Source organism: Ornithodoros turicata, chromosome 6 (genome assembly GCF_037126465.1).
Source record: "Ornithodoros turicata isolate Travis chromosome 6, ASM3712646v1, whole genome shotgun sequence".
NCBI lineage: Eukaryota > Metazoa > Arthropoda > Arachnida > Ixodida > Argasidae > Ornithodoros > Ornithodoros turicata.
Window position 1 is genome coordinate 55,259,640 of NC_088206.1, and position 14,923 is coordinate 55,274,562.

Consider the following 14,923-nt stretch of genomic DNA (forward strand, 5'->3'; position numbering starts at 1 on the left):
GCAGTATGGAGTTCAGGAAGTGTTGCTCCAGTTCTGCCACGCTTAATCAGCAAATTCACCGTTGTAAGCACCGCTATGGAGAGGAGGAAAAGAAAGGTCAGGAGGAGAGGAGGCTTATGTGTTGCTTCGATGAAAAGCTCTGTAAGACGGTGCTTACAAGGCATCACATGGAGCCGGCCCGCCAAGCTGCTGCAGACGACCTCCCACTCGGAGCACGCAGTCAGAGTCAGGAAAAAGGGTTAAAATAGGGGGGGGGGGGGAACTGGCTACCCAGCTTGTAGTGCCCGCAATCTCAATGCCGAACGACGTTAACTGAACGTATCGTAACCAGTACAGCTCTGCATGATGGAGCCCAGCGGCAGACAATGGTCCGGTTAAAGACGCCTCACTTGGTGAGGCATTGCGAAGGAACCTCTGAGACCATGCGACGATTCGGAGAAGCCTAGAGAGTCGTCCGTAGTTCTCCATTCGGAGCAGTGGTTCCCGTGAGGAATGTGACTGTTGCGAGACAGCATTTGGATGGACTGAAGTCTGCAGGTTTCGTAGGTTTTCGGGGGTTTCGGTAAGGCACAGATCTGACGGCCAGTGTCTTTCTGGATACACTAACCAGGCAGGTCCCTGCCACCAGCTGGACTGTCGGGTGACAAAGGATGCGGGCTCACCCCGTGTGAGAGGTCAGCTGGGTTATCTTTGCCTCTGCAGTGCCGCCAACGGAGTCCACTTGTCAAGCGCTGAATTTCAACCGTACGGTTCCTCACGAAAGTGTCCCTGCGGTTCGCGTCTCCAATGTGAAGAAGTGGCTGAGTGAGCCCAGAAGCAGGTCATGCAGTCGGGGATTTGTCGAATGTAGTTCCACAAACGGGCATCAAGCAAACAGGCAAGCAGTTTTAGCCGCGGTAGTGAAATCGTTTTGAGCGGTGCTATACGGCATTTGCTCATGAGGAGCTGGGAATTTGAAACGTGATGATCGATGGGATAACGAAGACACGCAGCTGCTCCGTATGCTCGCGGGTTTGCATCACAAAACAGGTGAAGCTCGCTGCCTGATGAATCAAGTGCTTGATCGTGTGCACCCTTTCTCTTGTTTCACTGATCGCGTAGCGCGCCACCTGGAACTTGCACAGTTGAAAGTTCGATGAGCTCTGATGTCCAGCGCTTCGACAGCTCTTCTAAATCCGGTGGTAGTGTCTCGTCCCAAGCACAAGCCCGACGCCACAAGTCCTGAAAGAAGAGCTTGACTCGAAGTAAAAACAGAGCAAGAAGGCCGAATGGATCGAAGATCCTCGCAAAGGCTTGTAGTACCGTCCGGTTGGTCATGGGCTGTGAATCAACATACGAAGAGACGTTCTTAGTGGTCATGACAATGTCATCGCCGGAACTGTCCCACCGCAGTCCAAGTACATTGTGCCTTCCTTGTGCCAAGTCCTTGTCCTTGTGCCATGTACCTTGTGCAGTCAAGTACCTTGTGCGAACCCGTCGGCTCACTCACATTGTCGATGGAGACTCCGTCTGCGAGAAACTGCTGATTAAGTGTGGTAGAACTGAAGCACCACTTCCTTAGCTCCATACTGGCATCTGCATAGATGGCGTTAACTGCATGATAAAGCTCCAAGACCTCCGATTCTGTCGCAGCCCCAAGCACGAGGTCATCTACACATAAAGACCTTTGAAAGCGAGATGCGATGTTAGGGGTATAGTTGCCTTCCAAATTTCATCAAAGTGATGGTGAAGCGTGGCTGACAACAGAAACGGGCTGGACGACGCACCAAAGTGCACTCCTGTCGTGCGCCATTGTACGATATGGGGTTGAGGGTGTTCATACGTAAGCAGTTCTTCAACCCACAGAAAGCGAAGAACGTCTCGCTCCTCCGGCCGAATTCAAATCTGTTTGCCAAAACGGCGCCTTGTAAGCACGGTTTTACAGAGCTTTTGATCGAAGCAACATATAAACGTCTTCTCTATAGCGGAGTTCAGACCACCCTTCTCGAACTTCGGTCAAGATTCTGGATCCTGAAGGGACGTCGTTCTGTGAAGAGAGTCTTGAACTCTGGACACCATCGTACAGACTCCTACTTGACGTGTCGTCGGAGGCTCGTTCTCCCGGAGTTACCGCCTGTAGCTCCGTTGCCCAAAAAGCGGATCATTGAGGCCAGACCGTTTGAGGTTGTTGGAGTTGACTTCTGTGGCCCATTATACTGCCGTGTGTCACGGACCAGAGATTCCATGGTGTATATTGCTGCGGTTTCTTGTGCAGTCACCAGAGCGGTACATCTGGAGCTGACGTCCGACATGATAGCCCAAATGTTCTTGCTGGCGTTCCGCCGTTTCGTAAGACTTTCCAGCGTTGCCCGAAGATCCTACGATCGCTCTCGAGCGATACCCCTCTTCTCGCCACATTCAGTGGAAGTTCATAGCGGACCGAGCGCTCTGGTCTTGGGAACGCAGGATCTGCACTGTCAAGGATGTGCTTAAACGTTGCCTAGGCCGAAGAGAGACTCGGGTATGAAGATCTGCTTACTGTGTTGCTAGAAGCTGGGGTCAATTCGCGCCCACTTACCCAACACACCGAGGACATTGATGACTGCGAGACCCTAACTCCGTCACAATTCCTAGCTGGAAAACGCCTCGTAAGCTTACCAGTGAGCGTTGGGGCACAAGTGCCGGCGTTTACTTCAATGAACCTCTGACGTAGAGTTTATCATCGGGAAGCCCTTGCGAAAAAGCTGTCGCGCCGCTACAGTATCTGCTCTTCTTGCGTACGGCACATCACAGCTTGCCAAGGCCAGTTACAAGGTTGAAGGTCTGTGACCTCGTAATAATAGAAGGCAGTTCACAGCCGTCTCTTGTATGGAAGGTCTGCGGTGTGACTGGCGCTTTCCCAGGACGGAATGGAGTTCCCCGCTACTTCAAAGTTTTGCTTCCCAGCGGACAGTGAATTCGGTGCCCTGCTCAGCGGCCTTACATACTTGAACCAGATGTACACAACACGGGCGGGGAAATGTGTTCAGGATGGCGTGAAGGGGAAGAGGACAGGGAATGAGCGCGTCGGCCTCCTGATCTGTCCTTAACATTATTAAATGTTGAGAACTATGGAACCGGAGTCTCAGAGGTGCAGGGTTTAATGAACCGATGGAAGAACGATACAGGACTTTTCGGTGAATGTTTAAAAACAACACACAGCAGCCCACGAAGTTGTGGAAGCCCCATCTCTATCCTTCAGCGTTCTTATACAGTTACGCTGGTCGTTGAGAAACCTTATTACACCATTCACTCTTTCCAGTTGGCTGACACCGGGACAAACTAAATGTAGTCGAACTGGATGCTGTTAGCAGGATGCCGAACTTCGTGCTGTTGCCCGCCTGAGCTCTACTGTACAGTCTTTTCATACAAGGACAGCGTAGCAAACCAGTAGACGAGCCTGTTGTCCTCCCTGAACCTCGTCGTGCTGCAATCAGCTCCGTCTGTCGTAATTACGGCAGTCGATAAATATGCGCCGCACAAGACGGAAGAGTCCTTAAACGTGTTGGAGACACAAGATTTTTCGGCTTTGTGTTGGTCCTAGTAGAATAAGACGAGAATGTGTACGCAGGCACAACCGGGGTGAAGGATATAGCAAACGATAGATTGGTGCTCGGTGCCTCAGAAAGCATATCAGAGACCCGTTGCCACGAATACGAGCTGTTCAGAATAGGGGCTTGCATCCACGAGCTAGTGGGGTAAATGACGCAGTCACTCTTGTTCAGTGGCGACACTCGCGTAATATGAACCTCTGCATAACCAGAACATTCAAGTGGCTTATTGCGCTCGCGTATTGCGTGAACAGAGCGCTTTGCTCTTTTGATGCTGTTGACAGATGCATTCTAACGAAGGTGGTTTTCAGGCCGGCACCCTGTTGGTGTATATTCTTTCAAACAAGCCTCCCAGCACGATTCTATTCTGACCATACAGCAGAGATGGTGACATGTTAACACGCCAAAAGTTGCGTGCCGTTTTGCAGTTTTCTCCTTCACTGCATTCAGGGCAACCGTCGTCGAAATAGCACCCAGCACTTGGCCGGGACGACTGCCCGGAAAAGAAATGCAGAACTGCGGCGCTGGTCTCTTAGCCCACGACAAAGCTTTGAATAGATCCCAGGCATACTGATCTTCACTCGCAACTAATCCAGCGCTTGGTGGGGCGACGCTGTCGAAAATGAAATAGTTGGACGGCAACGACGTGTACATATCGGGCTTCCAGAATAGCATTTCGACCGTGTCCATCACGAAGTAGTGCGGGATGGCTATTGTCGTCGTGAAGGGTTGCTGCTGTGTCATACTTGTAGACACTGTCGTGCTGATCAGCGGGTTAGTCTCGGACGCATGAGGATGTTGCGAAGGGTCAGCGTCGAGCGAGCGGGTGTGAGCCTTTGAGTACTTGTCCTGACCGGCAGTGTTGACGTACGAGGACTTTACGGCGGTGGGGCGAGGCGGGATGTTACTGGTTGAGGATTTTGGTGTGTTTCGTCGCTACTCGGCTCGCCCGTACCTCTCTCCCTATAATCAATATGGCCAACAATAGTACCACGCTGATAAGTAGAGCACAGCCTACCATTACCAAGGTCTTCCTGAACCGCTCGTGCTTCCTTTCGCCGCTCCGGCCCGTTGCATCGGCGGGGGACGAGTCCTCTAACTACTGTCTCAGTCATTTCGTGTGTGGCATACAATCAAAGCAATGAGCCACGGGTCAGTGGTTCAGGAAGTGTTGAAGCAGTGAATTGTTCAGTGTGGCTTTGGTTGGAGATTGGACTCGGTACGGTGAAAGCGACCGTTTCGTGTGGCCCAAGCATAGACGTTTCTTCGACTTCTGCTTCGTTCTGGAATGAATACCATCTTCTTCGTCAAATGTCCGAGCCACGTCACGAGACGCTTCTTCTTCTTACTCTCAAAATATGGCTGTGAGCCAAGAAGTGTTGAACCAGTGAAGTGTGCAGTGTGGCTTCGGTTGGGGCTTGGACTCTGTACGGTAGGCCTTCCACTTCTTGCACAACTCTCACCATAAAACCACCCAAGAGACCATCGCGATGCAGGAACGCCTTTCGTATGTCAGCCGTCAGGACGACTTTGTTGCATCTGAACTGCAGAAGGAGTTGCAGGACTTTTGCACCAAGTTTAACACCCGTGTCCAAGACTTCGTTCAGGGAAGGTTTCCCGGGCTCATGCGAAGACGCATCATACACGACGCGGAACTTCGTGGCTACCGCTTCGTGGCGGATAACCGCGTGATGAAGCAAGTAATAAAGTTGGTCCACACTTTGCGTCTGGCGGGGGCTCACTAAACCACCCACCGTACAACGGGCAGTATACAGCCTGTGGTCGATGTGTTCAGTTACACGGCAGGGTCCATACTGCGTAAATGTCTTGCGGTTTAACTTACAAGCGCCGTACTTACAAGAACTCAGAGCGCTATCGAAGGAGACCCCCCATTTAAATATTCACTCTAAAACGTTAAATAACTAAATAGCAAGATAAGGTAAAAAGTTAGGGTAGCAAAAAGGATAGCGGTTGGATAACCTTGGAACGCATTGCATGTCGTTCTAGTGCGTTATTAACTTAGTAAAAAAGAACCAAGCCTCATATTAATGTACCGTAGTTATGCCACAAAAGCGGCGGCGAACCAAGCAACGGCGGCGCGATGACGCAGCTGGAGGACATTCCAGAGCTGTCAGCGCGGAAACGCGCCGCATGACGTGTATATATGCTGACAAACCTGCTCTATGTAGAGTTACACTCTACGCAGCTTCTCTGTCGAAAATTTCGCATGATCCAAATGACAAACTTGTACAATTATCGTTTCACAATTTTTACAGAGCGTCAGTTAAACGAAACAACTTCATTTTCCTCACTTTAGCCAAACTTACAGCAAGGCTGATTTCGTGCTCTTTACGTATAGCAACGAACCTGACAATATTGCCCGTTCAAGAACTAAATATGGTTTAGAGCTGCTATCACAAAAACAATTCTTAGTAATACGCATTTACAAAATAACGTGACCACTCAATCACCTTCACCTCGTTCAGTAAGATCACTCTATACTTTGACTGAGATCTGTATGTACTTGCGTATACTTCTGTATTTCATTTGTTTATACTATTGTGGTATACTGGGTTGTATTATCTAACGCAATATGAAAGCGCCACCCCTCTTTCATTGTTCGAAGCTTCATCATCTCCTCCGGATACGAATCTGTCTCTTTTTGATAGGGTCTTCTGCTTTCGCGGCGTCTGCTTCTGATGGGTGACGCCATTATGTCGCTGTCGAATGTGCCAGACAAAGGACATAAATCCTTTGTCCAACCTCTGGTTGGGATCCACAATGCTATCTAGGTGAAGGTTGAATTGCAATAGCTCAGGCCATAAGCCAACATAAGTCAGTCGGGAGTCGGTCATCTAATGGCGTTGCTGCCGATAGCGATGGATCACTCTGTTTTGCGTAGCCGCAGTCACTTTAGAGCATTCTCCTTCAGACACCGTTCCATAATGCACTTTGACGCACCATGTCTTGATGGGCTTTCGCATCTTTGAAAAAAAAAAAAAACATTTCTGCCGTCATCTTGCTTGTTTTGTGGCTCGCGGCTATCCATATTATTCATACAATGCAGCTTTCGTCTCCTGCATTAGCAAAAGACAACGACAGCGTCTCGCATGTTCGCCTTTTGAGTTACGGACACCGCCCCATGTGCGCAACTTCTATGTCCGTTGAAAGAGTGACAGTCCCATTTGCCTCTGTGACAGCCTGCCAGAGCGCGAAGCTTAGTAAGAAAAAAACATGAAAAAGGCTTATGTACTCCTTCTTTTTCTTTTTTTTAACGCCCGGAGGAAGATTACGACTGCTCTTGCCTATTCCCGTTCTTCTTAATCCGAATTATCGGATAAAGGAAATGGGATGTGTGACTGGTGTTAGGCAAAAACGGGACGGCGAGCGAGTAGGTGTCTAAACTTTTACCAGTACCGCGCCTTTAGATTCCCATCTGCACATTTCATATATGAAATGTGCAGATGGGAATCTATGTGCATCAATGTGCATCGTGTATATCTATACAAGTATACTTGTATACAGGGTGTCCCAGAAAACGTGTCATTGAATTATAATAAAAAAAACTACGCCACCTAGAATCATGCGGTCAACAGCATTTGTTCTTATTAGGTTTTTGCCACCTCCTAATGTGAATGTCATGTACTCGAAGTTTAATTATGTAAGTTTTTGCGAACTGAACTCGGAAATTTGCCAAGTAACGGTTACTTTTGTACCCCACCAATATGAAGAGCGTGCCGAATTCACTCAAATTCACGATAATTGACAGTGATATTCACGAGCTATCCCATCGGAAAAAAATACACATATACATATAGACATATAAACTGTAGATATATACACGATGCACATTGAGACAGTATGGGTGAAATGTGGCGAAAGTTACCGTTTTGCACTGTGCAGTTACCATTCTACAGAGGTATTACATCCCTTAGTTTATCCCTTCATGAAAATGCTGCTGGTCTGAGACTCTGAGTTGCTTAGACTGTGTTTCCCCAAACTCAGGGATATGTCGTCTCCATGAAAATACTTTCGCGCCTTATTTCACGAAATACCCTGCACTCCCCTCTTTTACCTCGGTTGACTCGATGTATATTCGCGATTTATTATGGTCGCGCTCTGTTTATTTTTTTACGCTGAGTACGGCTTGCAGGATTTTTTTTGTAGCTTTCACACACATAAATACGCCATCGTGCACTACCGGAAGTTCCTCAGCTAAGTAGACAACGAGTTCGTGTGCAAATACCGGTTAGGTTTATCTGCACACACGCTGTATTTAATTTTCTATGTCTGCATTTTAATTACTGGCTAGTTCCACCGAGCTTCGAACAAGCGAGGAACCTTCGGATCTCCGATGCGATTGAAAAAAATATATTCGATAGACAATGGTCAATGATAAAAAAAAAATCACATAGTTTTACCTTCGGGGGCAAAGCCGTTCGCGAGGCCGAAGGGGCGAAATTATAGGGGTAGTTTTGTGAGCAGTCATCACAGGCGGATTTGCAGGTTTCCTTGCAAATATCCAACCAGGCGTCGTAGAATACCACAAATTTTACTACGTAACGTACACTTGGTGGGTAACTACTTGGCTACTTGGTTTTGCTGTAGAAGCGGCAGCTAGCAGTTTTAAAAACTTTTAAAACTTGCGACATATCGCGAAAGCTGCTGCTTTTCGAGCGTTTTATCCTACACGATCGGCTCATCGCAGACACGTGAGAGACCCACCGGTGGCTTCACCATTCAAAGCTCTTTAGAGTGGTGTCAATTTCCTTTCTCTAGTGCGCACGGAAATACAATTTTGCGTAGATTTTCTGAAAGACGGGTCGCGAAATTAGCGTGTTTTGGACGCCTGTAGCACCAGACCGCCACAAAAATCCTGCCACCAGTGTTTGATATTTTGTAGGAGAGTCCTTGTGCAAGATATGGAGTAAAAATTGGCATGCTTTCTTGACCGCTGTCGACACAGCGATTTTTCAACGGAACGCGGGTGCGCGTGCTCAAGCCGTCCCATCGTCTGCAGCTTCCGCAAGGCCATAGTGCGTCGCCTCGCCTCTCACACAGCGCATGATACTGCGCAATGGAATCGCGCTGCTGCTCTCATGGCTTTTTGTTAAAAATATGTAACGAATAAAAAAAAATAACACCCTGTACCGCCGTAAAGTTTATGACTGAAAGTGCTGCTAACAAATACAGTCAGGTACCATGATTTGAAGTTGAATTTTTATTTCCTTTTCGGGGAAAAAGAGGGTAAAAAGCGGCTTGACGAGGCTCCTCTTACCGCTTATAATATAGAAAAATATTTAACCCAATACTGTACAAGCAATATGCAGTATTATACAATGAAAATATTACCTTACATGCAACGAGCAATTTTACACACGCACACATACGCACACAATATGACGACATTCAATTTCAAATTTAAGTTCCCATGCAACACGAATGCCTCTCACAAGGAAGACGAAAAAAGTTCTCCTCTAGTTAACGACAGAGGGTCAGCGTTCCTAAGAATAAACTGGCTGATATTGATGGCAGTATATATTCTAAAGATTGCCTACATAAATTTGTCCTACACAGGGATGAGACAAATTTGTCTCAAATATATCCATTTAAAAGTTTTAGGTCTGCATTTTAATTACTATCGTACACGTTACAATCGTTGCTCAGTTGTAGCATGCTGGCCTTATCACGTCGAGACCGGGAGGTACCCGGGTTCGAATCCCGGTGCCGGTTATGCTGTCTGCGGTTTTTCCTGGGCTTTCACCAGACGCTTTTAAACATATGTCGGAACAGTTCCCTTAGAAGTCGGCCCAGGATGCACATTCCCCTAGGGCGGTTGCCCACCGCTGTGAGGCCCACAACGGCGAGCCTTTTCACCAGCACTACCAGCACAGTTCGGGTTGAGCGGAATGGGCGAAATGATGAAAACAATTCCTATTCCGCTCGACATCCCGAAGGGTGTCTTACCGGACGCAATGCGTGAAACATTCTCGAGGCAACGAAAACTTCTTTTATGTAAGCGGAAGAGCTCTATACAGAAGATTGATAGTATATGGCAGTCGTAGAAAAAGCCAGTCAGCTGTGGGAATCGAATCACACATCTCTCGACTACCCACCGGGTGCGTTAAAGGAGCACTGAGGTGACTCCCAAAATGTTTTTTTGTTGTTGTTGTTTTTCGGTGCTGAGTGTTTTCCAACCAATAAAATGAGTTCCTTCCAAAGAACGATTAGCCTTGGTGACCTGCAGAGTGAGCGCAAGGGCTCTGAACCGCACATCTTTGAAAAATCTTTTTCCTCGTGAAAAGAACGCATCTGAGAACGAGAGGACGTCGTGACGTATGCTACTCCCCTCACGTGACCAGTGACGTACAGCGGCACAGTTCGAACATGTATAAACGGCGCGTGAGCAGCGAGAAAAAAGAGAGAGAGAGAGAGACAAAGCACTGAGCCTTCACCACGTCACGAGCGCATCGTGTCGGCCGTCTGCGGCTGTTTTCTCCGACTGCTTTTTTGTAAATTCGATTGCACAGCTATAACGCACCGCGGAGCGAAAATGTTTTGCATGGTGACTCCTGGTGGACAAGCTTGACAGACGAGGCAGGATTTCGATCGATGTTAAATGTCACCTCATTGCTCCTTTAACCACTAAGCTACGCTGGCATCGGCGCTCCGACGACTTACCAGTGTTCCTCATTCAACGAACGGGACACGCACTCCGTCTCTTCGCATCATATCCTGCATGTTTTCTCATTCATATATATACAGGGTGTCCCAGAAAACGTGTCATTGAATTATAATAAAAAAACTAAGCCACCTAAAATCATGCGGTCAACGGCATTTGTTCTTATTTGGTTTTTGCCACCTTGTAAAGTTAATGTCATGTACACCAAGTTTAATTATGCAAATATTTGCGAACTGAACTCGGAAATTTGCCAAGTAACGGTTACTTTTGTACCCCACCAATATGAAGAGCGTGCCGAATTCACTCAAATTCATGATAATTGGCAGTGATATTCACGAGCTATCCCATCGGAAAAAATAGTCGAATATCATGCTTTTCGGAGCACCGGACCATAACGCACGATGTCTTTCTGAGCGCAATCGCTCGCAGTCCGACGAAAGGAGGTTCCGAAGCCAGCCCACAGAGTGATAGTAGAAAAAGTAACAGTTCCTAAAATTGGGAGAGGGAAAGCATTATCCCAGCGAAAGTCGGACGTGATAAGCCATGCCTGCGTTATCTCTTTCTGCGATGCCGGGGTGGGCTGGGTTTCCAACCTCCTTTCCTCGGACTCACACAGATTGCGCTGAAAAATTCATCGTGCGCTGTTCTGTGCGACCTCCGAGCATGATGCTCGGCTATTTTTTCCGATGGGTGGGATAGCTCCTGAATATCCCTGTCAATTATCATTAATTTGAGTAAATTAGACACGCTCTTCACATTGGTGGGGTAAAAAACTACTAGGCAAATACTACTTACTAGGCAAATTTCCGACTTAAGCTCCCAAAAATTTACATAATTAAACTTACGTCACACGACATTCACATGAGGAGGTGGCAAAAACCCAGTAAGAACAAATACCGTTGACCGCATGACTCTACACTCTTAAAAATGAACTTCACCACATAGCACGTTCCTACCCAACCATCACCCCGAATGACAACGTTCTTGCCCTCGATTTGTTGAAAACGGGAGGAGGAGCCTATTTTGTGCTCATTATGCACGGCACAAAATAGGCTCCTCCTCCTGTTTTCAACAAATCAGGGGCGAGAACGTTGTCATTCGTGATGGTGGTTGGCTAGGAGCGTGCTATGTGGTGAAGTTCATTTTTAAGAGTGTAGGTGGTGTAGTTTTTTTATTATAATTCAATGACACGTTTACTGGGACACCCTGTATACAACACAGCACGAGGCAATGGCATCTGGTGAACATGATGGAAAGTAACATGGAACACTTAGCAACATAAACATGGAGCAAAGTAACATGGAACATCATGGAACACGATGGAAAGATTTCCTTCGTGACTATTAAGCAACAGTACATTTGCTTTTGTAACTGTACGGGAATTGCGATGGGGCTTGCACGCCTTTCACATACACGACTTATTAACGCATTCGAATTCTAGAACTCGTGGACTGTTCCTGAACGGGCATTTTCTATGGACAACACCGCATCTACTTCAACATAGCGCAACATACGGACAATCCCGCAGGAACGCTACTCGGTAAACAAAAGCCTCCCCCGCCGTTCAGCGGAAACGGGCACCGCGCACGCAGGCAATGGGGTGCATAATCGCATGTTTTCAAATTCCGGCAGCCAATTGGCACGGGCGTATAGGATCTTCACTGGTGCGAATGAGGGTTGTGCGAATATCCGAATTTTTCAAATATTGGAGCGGATATTTCAGTATTCGAATTCCGAACCTTTGAAATCGAATATATCTTTGAATAGTTGCGAAGCTGTACATGTGAGGCCGAAAACACCACAGCATAAACTTATCAGCCGAGAGAAGCATGCAGGAGCTACGCAGTGAGTTCCACTTTATGCAAGGATGCGCATGCACGTGTGTGTAATGTGTGTGTCCGTATGTATACTGCTTGTTTGTACGTTTCGACTACATTTTTAGATTGTGTCATCTTCTGATTTTTAAATTTGTTTTTCTGTTACGACGATTCTTTATGTATCTCTTTCTGATACGTAACTATTCGCTTCGGTTACAAAATTACTATTCGCACTGCCCTAGAATCAGGTATAGACACGCGGCAAATGTACCTTAACGAGGAGAGGTGGATTTTGCTAGTTTATCGCCAAGTGTACCTTATTTGCTGACCGCTGTGAAGAAGAGCTCTTGACTCTGTGTAGGTTGTAGCATAGTCTATATGGTATCACTGTATAGATATGCACAAGGCTAAATAAAGACGAGGCTCAAACTAGTAAAATGCCCAAGCAAGAACATGTCCAATTCTGAATGGGTTCACGTTGTGTGTTTACTTGTTTATGTTATCGATCACATTTGAGATTTCCTGGTTGTATTCAATTTTTCTTTATTTTTATCTTTGAAGTTCCATCAAAATTGAACAGTTATTCGTTTGTTATTGCGTTATTTGTGCATAGGCCATGGTCCCCGTCTCTCGCAGTATGGGATATGAGCCTTTCTGCGTTTACGCGTAATGTTTTCCGCTGAAGCCCCATCAGCCCCATCTCATCATCGTCGTCTTTACGCGTGTGTGTGTGTTTCCGCTGAACAATTCGGCCTCTTTATGGCCTATTACAACGTTGTCATTAGATAATACACAGCTAGAGACATCGTGCAGCGTGGGAAGACGTGCAGCTGCTAAGGTCCTTCAGAAGGAGGCAGCTCCATCATTTTCGGTTGGCGCTTCAGACAACTTTAAGTGTACGCTGCGAAGAGGCCTAGGTAAATATGTAGGACACCTGAATCTCCCTCTTCCTTCAAGCGCGCAGCGTGGTGGCAGTTGGAGGGGAAAGTGGGATAAGCACTGCCCCCGGGCGATGAGTTTGCGCTGTATAAACTTCCTCGTGCGGCAGCGAGTGCATTTGCTGCCTACGTTTTACTATACGGTGGATGGGTGTGTGGAGTTTGTGTAGGTTAGACGTTGCCGAATATAAGATGGCGTTCGTTGTTATTGAGAGAGAGAGAGAGAGGCGGGGGAGAGACACGAAGAGGAAGAATTATATTGCGGAAGTTCGCGAAGGAAGTGAAAAATGGGGAAAACGGATGTGCGACTTTAGTCCCGTATTTTTGTGCTTTTTTCTCGTCTTGCTCACCGTCTTGCTCGTCTCGTCTCGTCTTGCTCACCAAGGAAATTAGCAACTGTGAACGAAAGCAAAAGATGGGTTAAAGGGGCACTAAAAAGTGAAAAAAAAATCTCAGACACCCTTAAACATGGAGGGGGGTGGAGTGCCCAAATAGCTTGCTTAAAAATGAACTTCACCACATAGCACGGTCCTGGCCAACCGTAATCCGTAGCAACATCGCTCTTTCCCCTGATTTGCTGAAAACAGGGAGCGTACGCCATTATTGTGGAGCCGCCACTTTAAAGTGGGACTCCACAAGGAAATCACCGCAAGGGCTGTGGTATATCCCAAATCTTTGGGATGTCAGGAACACGTGTACGAAATATCTCGTTCCAAAACAGCACAGATTTTATTCCAACGACTTTATTACGAAGCGGGCGCTTCCCCTCTGTGAAGCGAGAGGGCACTGAAAGCAACCCACTGCTGACTTGTGACATCATCCGGCATCCGGCAAGGGAGTATGCAGGTTTCGAAGCAGACGACAATGCTGGGTGACGTCACGGTATCCTCCTCCGTACGAGCAACACCACCTAGATACAGAAAGCCTGCGCGCTCGTCGACTTGACGTAACAATTAAGAGTCAGCCAATCAGGATCGTGTTTTCAACGGCCGTAGCCAATCACGAACGTGCCTTCAGCGGTCGTGGCCACGGAGAAGAACCACCGTCGTCTGCGATTTGTTATTGAATGTCCCCGCGTACTAAATGGAAAAACTAATACCCAAAACGCACTGTCGCACACAATCTGGATCGGTCCGCAATCCTGGTCGGCGTGATCCTGCTGGGCAAGTCGTACCGTCCGCACTTCACGTTCGTGATCTTGGTTTTCATTTGCAGCCGTCTGGTGGAGGCTTTACACAATACCCCCAGAAGTTACATATTAAAAGAAAACACTGGTCCGGGATGTCTACTTTAAAGAAATTCACATTAATACAAATGCGATTTCATCTGTTTCGGCGTTTGTCGATGTTGTTTTCTTCGTGCGCGCCGCTGTCATCGCCGCCATCTTGCCAACCCGGAACCGGCAGTGCGAGTAGCGAGAAGGCAAGGGCGAAAGGAAGCCACTGCGCCTGCGCCAACCCTCCTTGAAGTGCGTAATCATGTTCGCGAAAGGGGGACAAGCGTCTGCGTTGTTGATCTCCGTCGCCGAGACTCGCTTTGTCCGCACCTGAGGGCGATCACAATCGCTGCCTAATCACGACTGCGCGCGATGTGGATCCTGCATCGGTGCGTTTTGGGTATTAAGCGCAAAGCTGTCTCATTTGCGTGTTCTTGAATTCGCAGAACGGTGAATCGCAGTAGCAGACGAATTCCGACTCTTGATGTCCACGTAGCGAAGGAGGGAGAGGAGGCAAGGCGCAGGCTTTCTCTGTCCAGGGGGCGTTGGTACGAGCCGCTGTAGTACGGTGTTCTGGTTTCGGATCTTCGCATTTCGACTTCGGTTTGCTAATTGTCATAATTGACGAATTAATTACTGGCGCAAAATGAACGTGAACGTTATATTCGGTATCGAGGGGTGGTTCGTGTTCGATATGATGC

The 14,923-nt window shown here is 47.6% G+C and overlaps 1 protein-coding gene and 1 long non-coding RNA gene across 6 annotated transcripts in view; one reads left to right on the forward strand and one right to left on the reverse strand.

Annotated features, from left to right (window-relative positions):
* LOC135396744 (muscarinic acetylcholine receptor DM1-like) overlaps positions 1 to 14,923 on the forward strand; it is a 492,974-nt gene that overhangs the window by 317,029 nt on the left and 161,022 nt on the right. The window lies entirely within an intron of this gene.
* On the reverse strand, positions 3,102 to 4,955 carry LOC135398073 (uncharacterized). Its single transcript, XR_010423983.1, has 2 exons — positions 4,594 to 4,955; positions 3,102 to 4,532 (listed from the first exon to the last, which is right to left on the reverse strand). It is a non-coding gene; the product is annotated as an uncharacterized LOC135398073 (long non-coding RNA).